The following is a 13,204-nucleotide window of genomic DNA, read 5'->3' as shown; positions in this document are numbered from 1 at the left end:
TGACCGAGGTTTTTGTACCACTCTTTATCACTGTGTGAACACAGAGCCACTGCTGTGGTAACTCTGACAGTAATAATCTCCTGTATCTTCAGTCTGGACGCCACTGATGGTCAGAGTGAAATCTCGTCCAGTATATCTTGTTCCACTGCCACTGAATCTAGATGGAGTTCCTGACTGGAGGCTGTTGATATAATAAATCAGGAGTTTAGGAGCTTCTCCAGGTTTCTGCTGATACCAGGCTAAGTAGCTGCCGTATATTCCTACATCTATATGACACTCTATTGTAGCTGTTTGACCCTGTTGGACAGTTTTAACTTCAGGTTGAGTCAGAGTCACTCCTCTGGATTCTGAAGAAGAGAAAAGAAAAACAATTAGTGTTTAAAACTACTACCATCATATACTTTTACAAGAACACCAAAACCAGAGTCAGTTTTTATCAGTCTTACCTTGAATAAACAGTGTGAGAGTCCAGATGAAGAAGGTGATTGTGTTCATTGTTGTTCTTTTGTCTTGTGTGATGATGAAGATTGTGTTCTGTTCTGCTCTCAGTCATGAAGTGTTAAACTCACAGCACTATAAACACTCTCAGAGCACTGAAGCATGTGTGACAATGCAAAGAAGTGGGCAGGATTTACAACAGACAAACTAATATACACTAGAGTCACTGAAGAGTTACTTTACATTCTGACTAATGTTAGTCCACACTTTATTCTCTGAAATGAGTCAGAAGAGTTGGACTAATGGAGAGATGAGGTTTGTTCATGTTCATCAGTTTATAATGAAACACTGTCAGTGTCTGAAGCCTCTGGACTGCTGAGATCGTCCTTGACTCGGTTAGAGAGTAAGAGCTCCAAGAGTTCAATCCACAAAACTATTAATGATACGCTGGATTCAGAAAACAGGTCACGTCTGTGAGCAGTTGTGTTTGTATGAATGAATGAGGGTGAGTGTGGTCTGAAACAATGACAAATTATGCAAATTTGACATAAATATGAACAATCTTTCTGTTAAACTGTTACAGATATTAAACATTTCCCATCATAAACATAAATGAATAATAAACAATCAACCATCATGTGAACTTCACTGACACTTCCACAAATATCATGTAGTGTGACAAAGTAATCTTAATCTGAAATCACATACTCTCTTCAGTAAGCACTTATTTTGATCAATTACTTCACGATCGCTAAAAAAGTATGTTCTGTATAGTATGAGTGTGTATGAATGTAATCTGGACGTACTACATCTGCCATGTTGTCATTATCTTCAGTATTACTCAGAAGTCTTTCAAATATAATTAATTCGAAGTGATGGTGCTTTATGTAACACTGTCTAGCGTACGATCCTGTTTGACATTTGTGCTGGCTACTGTTTACAGGCCACCAGGACACCATACAGACTTTATCATAGAAACATTCAGACTGTGAATTCAGACATACTTCTGTTGTAACATACTGTTTTTGACCTACTATATAGAGAACGTGAAGAATGTAATTTTGGATGCAGTCACAGTCTTAAAGGAAAGGTGTGTAGATCTCAGTTATGTTAAAGACATGTGACCCTCTAGTGGTGAAGTATGGAAGAGCAATTAAAGGGATTGACTTTCCTACAGTAAATAATACAGATAATATTGTAGTGTAAAGTTTTGCAGGGACGAGCACCGCTCACATTTTCACCAGATTTTAGTTAAGTTTAGTAAGTGATATAAGATTGTATGTTACATGTTTACTAAATACATCATAATAAATAAAGTCTAAAATAAAGGTTTGACACACCATTGTGTTGTCATCAGCAGCTGCAGTAACATAAACACAAAAGTCATTATATTCTATGTAAAGCTGAGAATCTAAGCTTTCAAATGGTACCATATTAAGGCCAAAAGTGTTAAAAAATTAAGTGTAAATGTTATGACGTCACACTGCAGCCCACCCACGGGCCGGTGCGGGTTAAGAGGTTAATACATCATAATAAATAAAGTCTCTGGTACTTGAATACTGCAGTTCTTCTTTACACCATTGTGTTGTTTGTGATCCTCCATCAGCAGCTGCAGTATCTCTCAGCTGTATCAGTGCATCACTGTGACGTCTGACTGACCGAGGTTTTTGTACCACTCTTTATCACTGTGTGAACACTGGACCACTGTGTGCACTCTGACAGTAATAATCTCCTGTATCTTCAGTCTGGACTCCACTGATGGTCAGAGTGAAATCACTGCCAGATCCACTGCCACTGAATCTAGATGGAGTTCCTGACTGGAGGCTGTTGGTCCAATAAATCAGGAGTTTAGGAGCTTCTCCAGGTTTCTGTAAGTACCAGGACAGACAGGGTGTGTTACAGCCTGTTAAAGGAGTGCTGGCGGAGCATCTCATCACAACAGTTTCTCCTGGTGTGACTGTATGAACTACAGGAGTTTGAGTAACTGTGATCTGTCCACTGGAGCCTGAAGAGAAATGAATAAGATTCAAATGTGAAGTACATCAAGGCAATAGAAAAACAATGTGTCATATTAGAAATAGATGTCATACTCATAAAATATAAAACTTTAGCATTTTTAGTTTTAAGCGAGTCAGAGTTTCACTGTATACCTGATATACAGATCAGAGTCCAGATGAAGAAGGTGATTGTGTTCATTGTTGTTCTTTTGTCTTGTGTGATGATGAAGATTGTGTTCTGTTCTGCTCTCAGTCATGAAGTGTTAAACTCACAGCACTATAAACACTCTCAGAGCACTGAAGCATGTGTGACAATGCAAAGTGACTCTCTCTATTTAAATCATCATCCTGAAGACTGCAGCTCACTCTCAAAGACATTTCAAAGACAATTCCCAAAATAAACATTCCATTGCATGGTATTCCAAGGAGAAGCAGGTTGGAAATTCAGTGTCAATGTGTTTTCTCTCACCCAGCATTCATATGTGAAGTCTATGGACCCCCTAAAGGAACATGGGACAAACAAATATGAGATGGAAGGAATAACAATGCTTTTGCGTTACCCCAAGAAATTTTGCATTCGTTCACAAAACCTTCCGAGCTGTTTCCAGACGAATGCAAAAGCATTGACTTTTTTTTTTTTTTTTTTCTCCCATCATATTTTGTTTCCCTTCACCATGTCCCTTTAGGGGCTCCAAAGAATTGACAAGCCTGAAATACAATGTTTATAAAGTCTGATTTAACTTCTTGTTGTATCTGTTATATTTTAATAAAATTCAATCCCTGGGATATTAGGTCCCCAAAGTTGATGAAACACTCATAAATAAATGACAAAGAATAAGCATATTGTATCTTCTCTTCCCAAAGTCTTCAGAAGTGAATGACACCTGAAGCCAGACACATTCAGTTTACAAATGGCCGAGCTGCTCTTATGTTAAAAACAAGGTGGATAAAGACTATAATGTTTGTCTCATTCGTTTAGTGTCCAAACCTGCTCCTGAAGGGCCTGTAGAGTTCAGCTCCACGTCTACACTATCACTGACTTGTGCTGGAGGGGCGACAGATAAGAAAGTGGGACTCTAATGGAGACAAAGTCCACTTTCTGCTCTGACAATTCACCCATCCCTGAATTATGAGGGAAGTATATTAATATCACCTCCATACTAATGCACTGGAGGAAGGTGATAGATAAGAGAGTGGGATGATAATGTCAACTCACCCTGCTGAAAAATCCAGCATAAACCAGCATGAATGTCATGTTGGTCCAGACTGGTTTAGTGCTGGTCTAACTGGTCAAGAAAAACTGTGCTGGTGTAGCTGGTCCACAGCACTCCCACTTCCCATGCTGGCCCTATCCACCTTATTCCTGACTAGCCTACTGCGTTTCAAATTATGGGTTGCACTTCTGGTTTGGGGAACTTCCGTTTAAAAAGACTGAAATGAATCGTTTCAAATCATAAGGTTGCCCTACAAATAAAGCTTATCTGTCAGTTTGACTGAATGAGCTGTCAATTTTTCTTTCATGTTTTATATTCAGACATCATGAGAATAACGTAACTCTTGGTATTTTAACGTTACATGTTATAACAAATATCTATGGCAAGAGCTCTTTTCAGTCGCTGCTTTCTATCCTCGTGATTATTTTTTTTCGTCCCTTTGCATGCCGCTGTAATAGTATGAAAAAGGACAACATATACTGCACATTTGTGGTCTGTTCTCCCGATATAATGTACGATATATCCCATTAATAATTCAGTGGATTGCACAAAGAATCTCTCGTTTTTCTCCTCAAAGCCTCACGTGTCTTTCCAGGTGTGTTTTCACAGGTAAATACAATTTATTATCTGTAAAAATGATGGAAATCACTTTGAAATAGTATCACGCAATGCTGAAGTTCATGGACATTTTTATTAAGGCAACGTATATTACATAATACAGATATATATCACTAAAGTTATATTTAACCCGTCCGTTATTTCTGTGGAAAGAATCACGCTTTTTCATGGCCTGTTGAAAGTACCTTGTTGATGCTTTTACACTTTTAAATGTCCTTTTAATGTTCGTTGGTTGAAGTGTGTGTAGAAAAATGTCATCTCATTGTACCCAGTTTAAAAAAAAAAACGTATTATTGCTTTCATAGAGCGAGCCTTTCACTGACTGTTTACAGCTTAACGGAAGTTACACCCATAGTTCGCACAAAGCGTCATGGGGCGTAGGAATAAGGTGGATACCAAAATCTATTTAAAATACATTTATTTCAAACTAAGTATCCTTCAAATCCATTAACATATTTATTGACATATCATTTAGAACTTACTGATATAAAATTATAATTAAACTTTATTTGGAGTATTTATTTATTGCACATTTCTTAAAGGGGTGGTTGATTATGATTTGACTTTTTTAACTTTAGTTAGTGTGTAATGTTGCTGTTTGAGCATAAACAACATCTGCAAAGTTACGTTGCTCAAAGTTCAAAGCAAAGGGAGATATTTTCTTTTAAAGAATTCTGTTTAAGGACTACAACAAACGGCTGGTAGGGACTACAACGAGCTTCTTCCTGGATTGGTGACATCACTAACCCTACAATTTACATAAACCCAGCCCCCGAGAACACACAACAAAGGGGGCGAGGCCATGTTATTGCAATACAGTACATAACACAAATGAAATAGCATGTCATAAAAGCAAGGTGATAACATGACAAGTGTAACACTTTAGAAGTTGCTCTTAATTCATTGAAGAACAAGACCAGGGATAAATGCTTTCTAGCCAAAAATGTGAAGAAACCAAAGAGAGCAGAGGTTAACTTTTGCCCTGCTAATCCAACTGGAGAAACAGATGAAAGCCTTGAAAAATGATGTGAGCTACTGATTGATTTCGGATCAGTAGTAAAAGAAAAGTTGTCCAAAACGTTCACCTACACAAGGAGAAATGTGGTACAGAACAGTCCAGTTTTTTGAGGACTGCACTCTTTCAGATTGAAGAGGTAAGGTCATATTTACTCTTCTCTCATTTACTCTTCATTTGTGCTACAGTTGATGCTCTCCTCATCATGTGTTATAGGGATACTCCACACAAAAAGGAAAATTCTTGCATTTACTCACTCATGTCATCCCATATGTAAATGTCTTTCTTTCTTCAGAGGAACACAAACATTTTTAAAGAAATAACTCCTCTCTGTGAGTCCATATAATGCAAGTGGATGGGACCTCTAGAGTTGATAAAGGTCATTTCTGTTGAAAAGGTAGAAACTACTGCTACAACCACACAAAACAAACACAATGGTAATTCCCAGTTAATGAATCAATGTCTTTTGAAGCTAAATCAACTGCGGATCTATAGATTTCCATCATGATTTTGTGTGGTTGTAGAAGTGTTTCTACCTTTTCAGATAGATGTGGAGGGGGCGGGTTTGAATTGTGCTCTTGTTTGGTGGAATATAAAAGCGTCAGTATTGACATTATGCAGAAGTGCGTCTGCCTAGCGTCAGTGACGGAGTTACAGGATTTCCGGCGCACCGTGTGAATGTCCGAGAGGTAGGAGTATTCAGCCGTGATGTGGGCTGTTTGTTTGTGCCATGCAGGGTTACATTATTTCATTGTAGTGTGGATTGAGGAGCATTTGTGGGATGCTTTTAGTGATGGCTGTTTCCATGGAAATGCATTCTATCTACCATGGAGTTCCCTGTGTTATGGGAGTCGCCATTTGACAGACACTTCTACTATGGGTTTGGTTGCTTATTAGTGACCTAGCTAGTGATCCTTACTCTTGGAGTGTGTTGTATTTACACAGTTAATGTCTGAGTCAATGCAAGAGATGCAGCGGTCTTTGGTTTCCCTTTAAACTGCTGCTTGGATGTCTGCCGTTCATGTTTGCTTCACCATAGATGACTGCTTGGACATCGAACTGTGTTCTCGTGGCCGTTATATTGTTTCTGGGATCAATCTTTGGAGCTGTGTGAGATCAGCCTGTGTGATTGAGCTGCTGGACCGGACCATCAGATCAGCACTATTAGTTTGACCGCCGTTGTTCATGTGATATCGCACTGTGTTTACTTGTTAATCCTAACCGATTTCTTCCAGCATGCGACACTTGTGGGATCAGCCGGGTCATTAGTCTGGCCTGCCGCCTGGTGCTTTACTCCTAATTTTGAACTGTCGTATGTATCAACTCAAATCAAATACAACAGGCAGTTATCCACCAGTGAGTTTTTTTTCTTTTTCTTATTCTTTTGGGATTGATTTGTTTTTGCTTGTTCTAACTGTATTGTGATTTAATCGATTTGTTAATTTGTGTTCTTTTTTGTATTTAGATATTTTGAATTTGCTTGTGGTTCATGAAGTTTGTAAACCAGGTTGCTCCTGCTGTCGGACGCAGCGCCCCATTGACTGCATAGAACAGGTTTGGTTGTTGTTGTGTTTTTGTTTGTTTTTTGGAGGCACATGTTGAGCTGATTAAAGTCTTTTACAGATATATGTACGAATATTTTGTACAGTATGTGTTTGTTTGTGTTTTACTTTGTGTTTAATTCCCCGTTCAGAATTGGAGGGCCAGCGCTGTTGGAGGATCCAATGCCCTGTTTGCCTTGACACGTTCAAGACCTGATTGATCTTTGTGGGTCTAAATGCAGTGAATTTTGGCCTTCACTCTGTAACTGAAGCTGAAGGTATTTTCACATGTAACGTGTCAGTCATGGTCTCATCTGGAAAGAGATTGACGGATCTGAGCGGACGCTCTCAATGTCTTGATGGTGCCTGGGAGTTTCAATGTTTACACATTTAGGGGAAATAAACCTATGAATGGCATACTAAGAGTAGTCAATGAACAATAAACTGGGTTAAGAGAATGTATTTAAATCTTATATATTACATTTACCTTTAAAGTCTTTAGAAACTTTGCTAAACATTGTCATTGTGTTGTTTGTGATCCTCCATCAGCAGCTGCAGTATCTCTCAGCTGTATCAGTGCATCACTGTGACGTCTGACTGACCGAGGTTTTTGTACCACTCTTTATCACTGTGTGAACACCCAGTTACTGTTGATGCTGTGTGCACTCAGACAGTAATAATCTCCTGTATCTTCAGTCTGGACTCCACTGATGGTCAGAGTAAAATCACTGCCAGATCCACTGCCACTGAATCTAGATGGAGTTCCAGTATAACGACTGTTTATATAATAAATCAGGAGTTTAGGAGCTTCTCCAGGTTTCTGCTGATACCAGGCTAAGTCATTATCAGTTAGTGCTACATCCATACTACACTCTATTGTAGCTGTTTGATCCTGTTGGACAGTTTTAACTTCAGGTTGAGTCAGAGTCACTCCTCTGGATTCTGAAGAAGAGAAAAGAAAAAAAAAAAAAATAGTGTTTAAAACTACTACCATCATATACTTTTACAAGAACACCAAAACCAGAGTCAGTTTTTATCAGTCTTACACTAGAGTTACAGAATGATGATTTACATTCTCACTAATGTTATTTTTAGTTAGTTCAGTAGTTTTATTTTTACTCTGACTACTGAGACACTGATGATGTGCAGATGAACGTCCATCTCACATAGGAGGGGACGTTCTCATGACCTTGCGCACCGTTCCCTAAAAGTTTTCTAAATGTGACGGAAATCCTGAACCTTCACATTAGAGATGTTTGTAAAACATCCTCTTTTGGTTATGAAAGTGCTGCAGTTCAAGTTTCTTTATATGACTTTAGAGGGACGTTCCATATTGGTTATTCTATGGTCACATAAGATCGTTACAAAGAGGACATTTGGGACGTCAACAGAACGTTCCCATACGGTTCTCTGTTAGTCAGATGGGGATGTTTCATTCGGGACCGTGCTGCTCCTGAACTTTTTTTGAAACGTCGTTTAAGAAGCACCCATTTCACCTATAGGTGAATTGAAAATTTCTTATAAAAATAATAAAAAATAAATTACATTCAAATAGTAAATCCTTACTATCTGTAATTTCCCTATATTTGTGGACCACTGGATACCTGGTGTTTCTTTAAACCAATTAAAAAGGTCCTGGGTGGCATTTACGCCCCAATGGACACAGTCACTTCCACATTTTTCCTCAGGCAGCCTATTTACATCGGCGTGGCATCGGAAGTCATTGTTTTTAATATTAATATTATGTAAAGTAGTTTTATCGCACCATAATCCATTGCTACAAACTCCTGTACAGTAGGTGGAGCTATGCACCTGATAAGTCATGATTGCAATCCGCCAAAAAACTAAAAGAAGAAGACGAAGGAAGTCATTGTTCCTTATGCAGAGCTTTCAAAATGACAGAGGAAAAGATGACTTCTCAGCTTACAAGAACATCGCTGGATTACTGTAAATGATGATCATCATGTTGCGAGTCTGTCAGCTGTCACACCTAAATGGAGAAGATCATTAAACATTTCAAGTCACATCAACAACTTTACTTGGGTAAAGTTGGTTTTATATTCGCACATTCGGACTTCCGCGTTTATGAACGTTCTAATAATGTGCAATAAAGTTAATGTTTGCAAATTCGGAACAGCGACATGATATTTACAACCAACGATTGTAACCCTACAACATTTTTCACAATCGATCAAAATGGGCAAGTATTATTTTAATGGCATACTTACTTGCGAATGTCCACTGAATGTCCAATGTAGTGTACAAAGTTATTGTAGCCTATGCGGAAGTCCGAATGTGCAAATATAAAACCAAATTTACCCAAAGGATTCCCAGCCTGTTCTTGTGTTGCATCTCTATTGAGACATCACAGTATTCAGAACGTGGCATCAATGCAGTTCCTCCTGTACATAGCTGCACTAAAATGGAGCAGAGCTGGCACAAACCTTGAGTGGATTGAGATCTGGGGAATTTGGAGGCCAAATCAACACCTCAAACTCATTGTTGACAGGGGTCAGCATGGGCACCCTGACTGGTCTGCAGCTATGCAGCCCCATTCGTGTGTATTCTGACACCTTTCTATCAGAACCAGCATTAACTTCTTGAGCGATTTGAGTGTCAAGGCGAAGAATCAGGAGAACGGTTCGAGCGCATCTTTTAATGTTCTTTTAAAAGAAAAGAACAGAAGATGTAATATTACTTTGATTAGTGTTTTAAGAACATTCCCCTGACACATTACAACGAATAACGAACATAGCTAAAGTGATGCCGTAAGGGATCGCTGTCAAGGTGAATTATTGACAGTGAATGTCATCACCGAGGTAATAATGCACACATGCATGTTATAGCTACATGTATTTGTGTTTATTTATTTTATTTAAGAAAAAAAAAAAAAAAAAACTATGGGCTTTGTTTATACTCTGCTGTTTAAAACTGCATGAACCATCCATTCAAGACACAACTAACAAAGTCTGATTGTTCGATATAAGAACTCAAGAACTCCAGAGTTCAGAAAATTGAATTATTTTTGTCCAAACTATCCAATGTTAGAGCTCTGGAGCGCTGAAAAGTGTGAGGCTCAAAAATAAGTGTCATTTTGAACTCATTCATAGAGTTATTTTTATTAAAAATATATGTTGATAATGATTAAAAACTTCAGTGCCCTCCAAAGGCACCATTTTAGGTATATAAAGGGATGGATTGTGGTGGTCGCTCATCCAATACTACAATGATATAAATCATTTAATGAATAATGCCTATTTTTCTACTCTTTAAACCAATCAATAAAAGTGTTTAAGGTACAGTAGCACCAACTATATTACTGTAACTCTATAACTGTATAACTTTACCCAAAAATAACACTGATGTTTAAACCCTCTTTCACACACTGGAAATCACCCCACCCAGACTGTCTCTAATGCTCCTAAAATTCACTCTGGTGATGTTTAAATTTCTCTCTTCTCTTTAGAAACATTTTGGACAGCTACACAGAGTAGGGTTATTCTTCTGGGTCACAGCAATGAATTACATAGGCCTATTTCTTTATCTTTTTATTTTATTTATTTTTTTTACTTCTCAGCTGCTAATGTTTTTCAACACTGTACAAAAGCTTTTGCATTATCATGCCTCAAATCTCCAGTTCCAGCACATCCCAAAGGCGCTCTACTGGACTGAGATCTGTGACTGTGGAGCTTATTTGAGTTTAGTGAACTCATTGTCATGTTCAAGAACCCAGTTTGAGATGATTTGAGCTTCGTGACATGGTGTGTTATCCTGCTGGAAGTAGCCATCAGAAGATGGTATAATGTGGTCATAAAGGGATGGACATGGTCATCAACAACACTCAGGTAGGCTGTGGTGTTTGAATGATGCTCAATTGGTACTAAAGGCCCAAACTGTGTCAAGAAATATCCTCCACACCATCACACCACCAGCACCTGTTCACTTCAGAGCAAAGTGCAGATGTGAAAGATGTGTTAAGACATCACCAGAGTTATTTTTGGGAACAAAAATTATTATTATTATTATTATTATTATTATAAATAACACTCAGCATCCAGATGGACTACACATCGTTTTATTAATATAATTGATGCATAAACAATAATCAGAATGATAAAAAGAGAAAAACATACAACCATACTGACAGAGCAAGCAATAATAAATTTGTTACATTCATTGCGGGACATTTAATGAAAATGCAATCGCAAGTGTCTTAACTGTGAGTGTAAATGCAATTAAGAAAAATGTAAGCTCTAGCGTAAGTTCTGCCAGGAAGACTCAATGTTACGTCACCTATTGATTAATGATTTAACCAATCATTATCTTACACTTGGAGTATAAAAGATTGCTGACACATGTTTGAGTCTTCAGATGCTGACGCCAGCCTTCACTTCCGGCGCGGGCTATAGCTCGTTTAAAATCCAGTCTGATTTTATTGTTATCTATTAAATTCTGATGAAGTTTTATCTAAAACTTAAGCTCCAGTGAACCGCAATGTTCCTCTCATGTTGTATGTACAGGCTATTTTGTGATTATCTAATTAATCACAGAAAATGTTAGTTCGATTTACTACTTTAATGAAAAAACGATAATTTTAGCTGAAGCATTGTCTGTTTTCTTGCAGTTTTTTAGTCTTAAAATGTCTTAAATTTTACAATATTGCTGCTTTCTGTCTAAACAAAAGGAAACTTATACTTAAATGGTCCCTGCAATAATGTGTTAAATTACCCATATATAAATATTCATTTAAAATATAAAAAATAAATGTCATAAAAACCATTAAATTAAACTTTCTCATGCATGTCAACACATTGTTACAACACTAATTTTATGTTTTAAAGGAAATTATAAGCAAACTGTTTGTGTTTCTTGAAAATTATTGCTTCAATTAATTTTTTACCAGATAGAACCTTATAATTCCAAGCGAAAAGTGTTTTTTTTTTTTTTTTAGAATTAAAAGGTTCTATCTGCATTTGACCCGTTCCAAAAATCCCCATTTACAAATTTGAGAGGATTTTGATATTGTACATTTAGAATACATTTACTGTCCCTGTCATTTTCATGTTTGAAAGAAACTTGTTCCCCACATAGTTTTTGCTATATGGAATGCAAAAACTTTGAAGCTCAATATCTCAAAACTGCTCAGAACACAGACAGAACCTTATAATTCCAAGGGGATGAAGTGTCCATGGCCACCTTGTTATCGTTCTCTTAAAGGGTTAGTTCACCCAAAAATGAAAATTCTGTCATTAATTACTCGTGCCGTTTTACACCCGTAAGATCTTTGTTGATCTTCGGAACACAAATTAAGACATTTTTGTTGAAATCCGATGGCTCAGTGAGGCCTACATAGGGAGCAATGACATTTCCTCTCTCAAGATCCATAAAGGTACTAAAAACATATTTAAATCAGTTCATGTGAGTACAGTGGTTCAATATTAATATTATGAAGCGACGAGAATATTTTTGGTGTGCAAAAAAAAAACATTTAGTGATGGCTGATTTCAAAACACTGCTTCAGGAAGATTCGGAGCGTAATGAATCAGCGCGTCAGTCATACACGCGATGGGCCCGGTCAATCTCGATGTCACGGCCTTTCAGTGAAGAGATCCACCTGGAAAGATGAGCTCTGAGGAAGCCCGCTGCATCAGAGCCCTCCGCCCCCTCAGGCAGAGCCACCAGTCGTACATTATTTCTCCTGCTCCTGTCTTCAATGTCCGTCATTTTTGGTGAGTTGGTGAGTTTGTGACTGTCCTCCTATCCTCACGTGCAGCAGCCTGAACAGAATCGACCCGGTCACGTCTCTGTTTTTCCGTTTTGGCTAGCTTTTCAACTTCTGCTTTTTGTTCTTTAACAGAATCGTTGGTTGTTTGTATATCCAAATATAGATCACAGAGTGCTGGGATCAGTGCAGAGTCTATCACTTCTCTTACTGTCGAAGCCACAACTGAATCGAGAGTACTTTGTTGCTCTTTGAGCGTTAGCTTGATACCGTTAGCAATAGCAGTGTTGAGATCCTCTCTGGAGATGGTGGAATCTTTGAATTTTTTCTTTATTGGCGATTGTTCAATCTCTCTTTTCCGATTGTCCTTGACTGCTGGGGTGCTCATAGTGGGCTAGAAAAAAAATGGTTCAGAATTTACTGACAGGATTATACAATATCTGACAAAGTGAGACAAGCGAAGGACTGTGAGTGCATTGCTGCTGAAGGGTCACGTGATCTCCAGGTGCTGTTTATTTCATCCTGCCACATTTAATCAGCTTCACATGATCAAGAGTGCAGTTATACTGAATATCAGCACGGCTGTGATTCTACCATAGACATGAAGAGCAGCACGACTGTGAATGTCATATTACTTTTATATAACACTTCTATAAGCA

At 38.0% G+C, this 13,204-nt stretch overlaps 1 gene segment (V, D, J or C); it reads left to right on the top strand.

Moving 5' to 3' along the window:
• Positions 1 to 13,204, top strand: part of LOC127506557 (Ig kappa chain V-III region MOPC 63-like) — a 220,849-nt gene that overhangs the window by 56,740 nt on the left and 150,905 nt on the right.

Source organism: Ctenopharyngodon idella, chromosome 24 (genome assembly GCF_019924925.1).
Source record: "Ctenopharyngodon idella isolate HZGC_01 chromosome 24, HZGC01, whole genome shotgun sequence".
NCBI classification, from domain to species: Eukaryota; Metazoa; Chordata; class Actinopteri; order Cypriniformes; family Xenocyprididae; genus Ctenopharyngodon; species Ctenopharyngodon idella.
The sequence above is the reverse complement of the archived record's forward strand: the minus strand, read 5'-3'. Positions and strand labels throughout refer to the sequence as shown.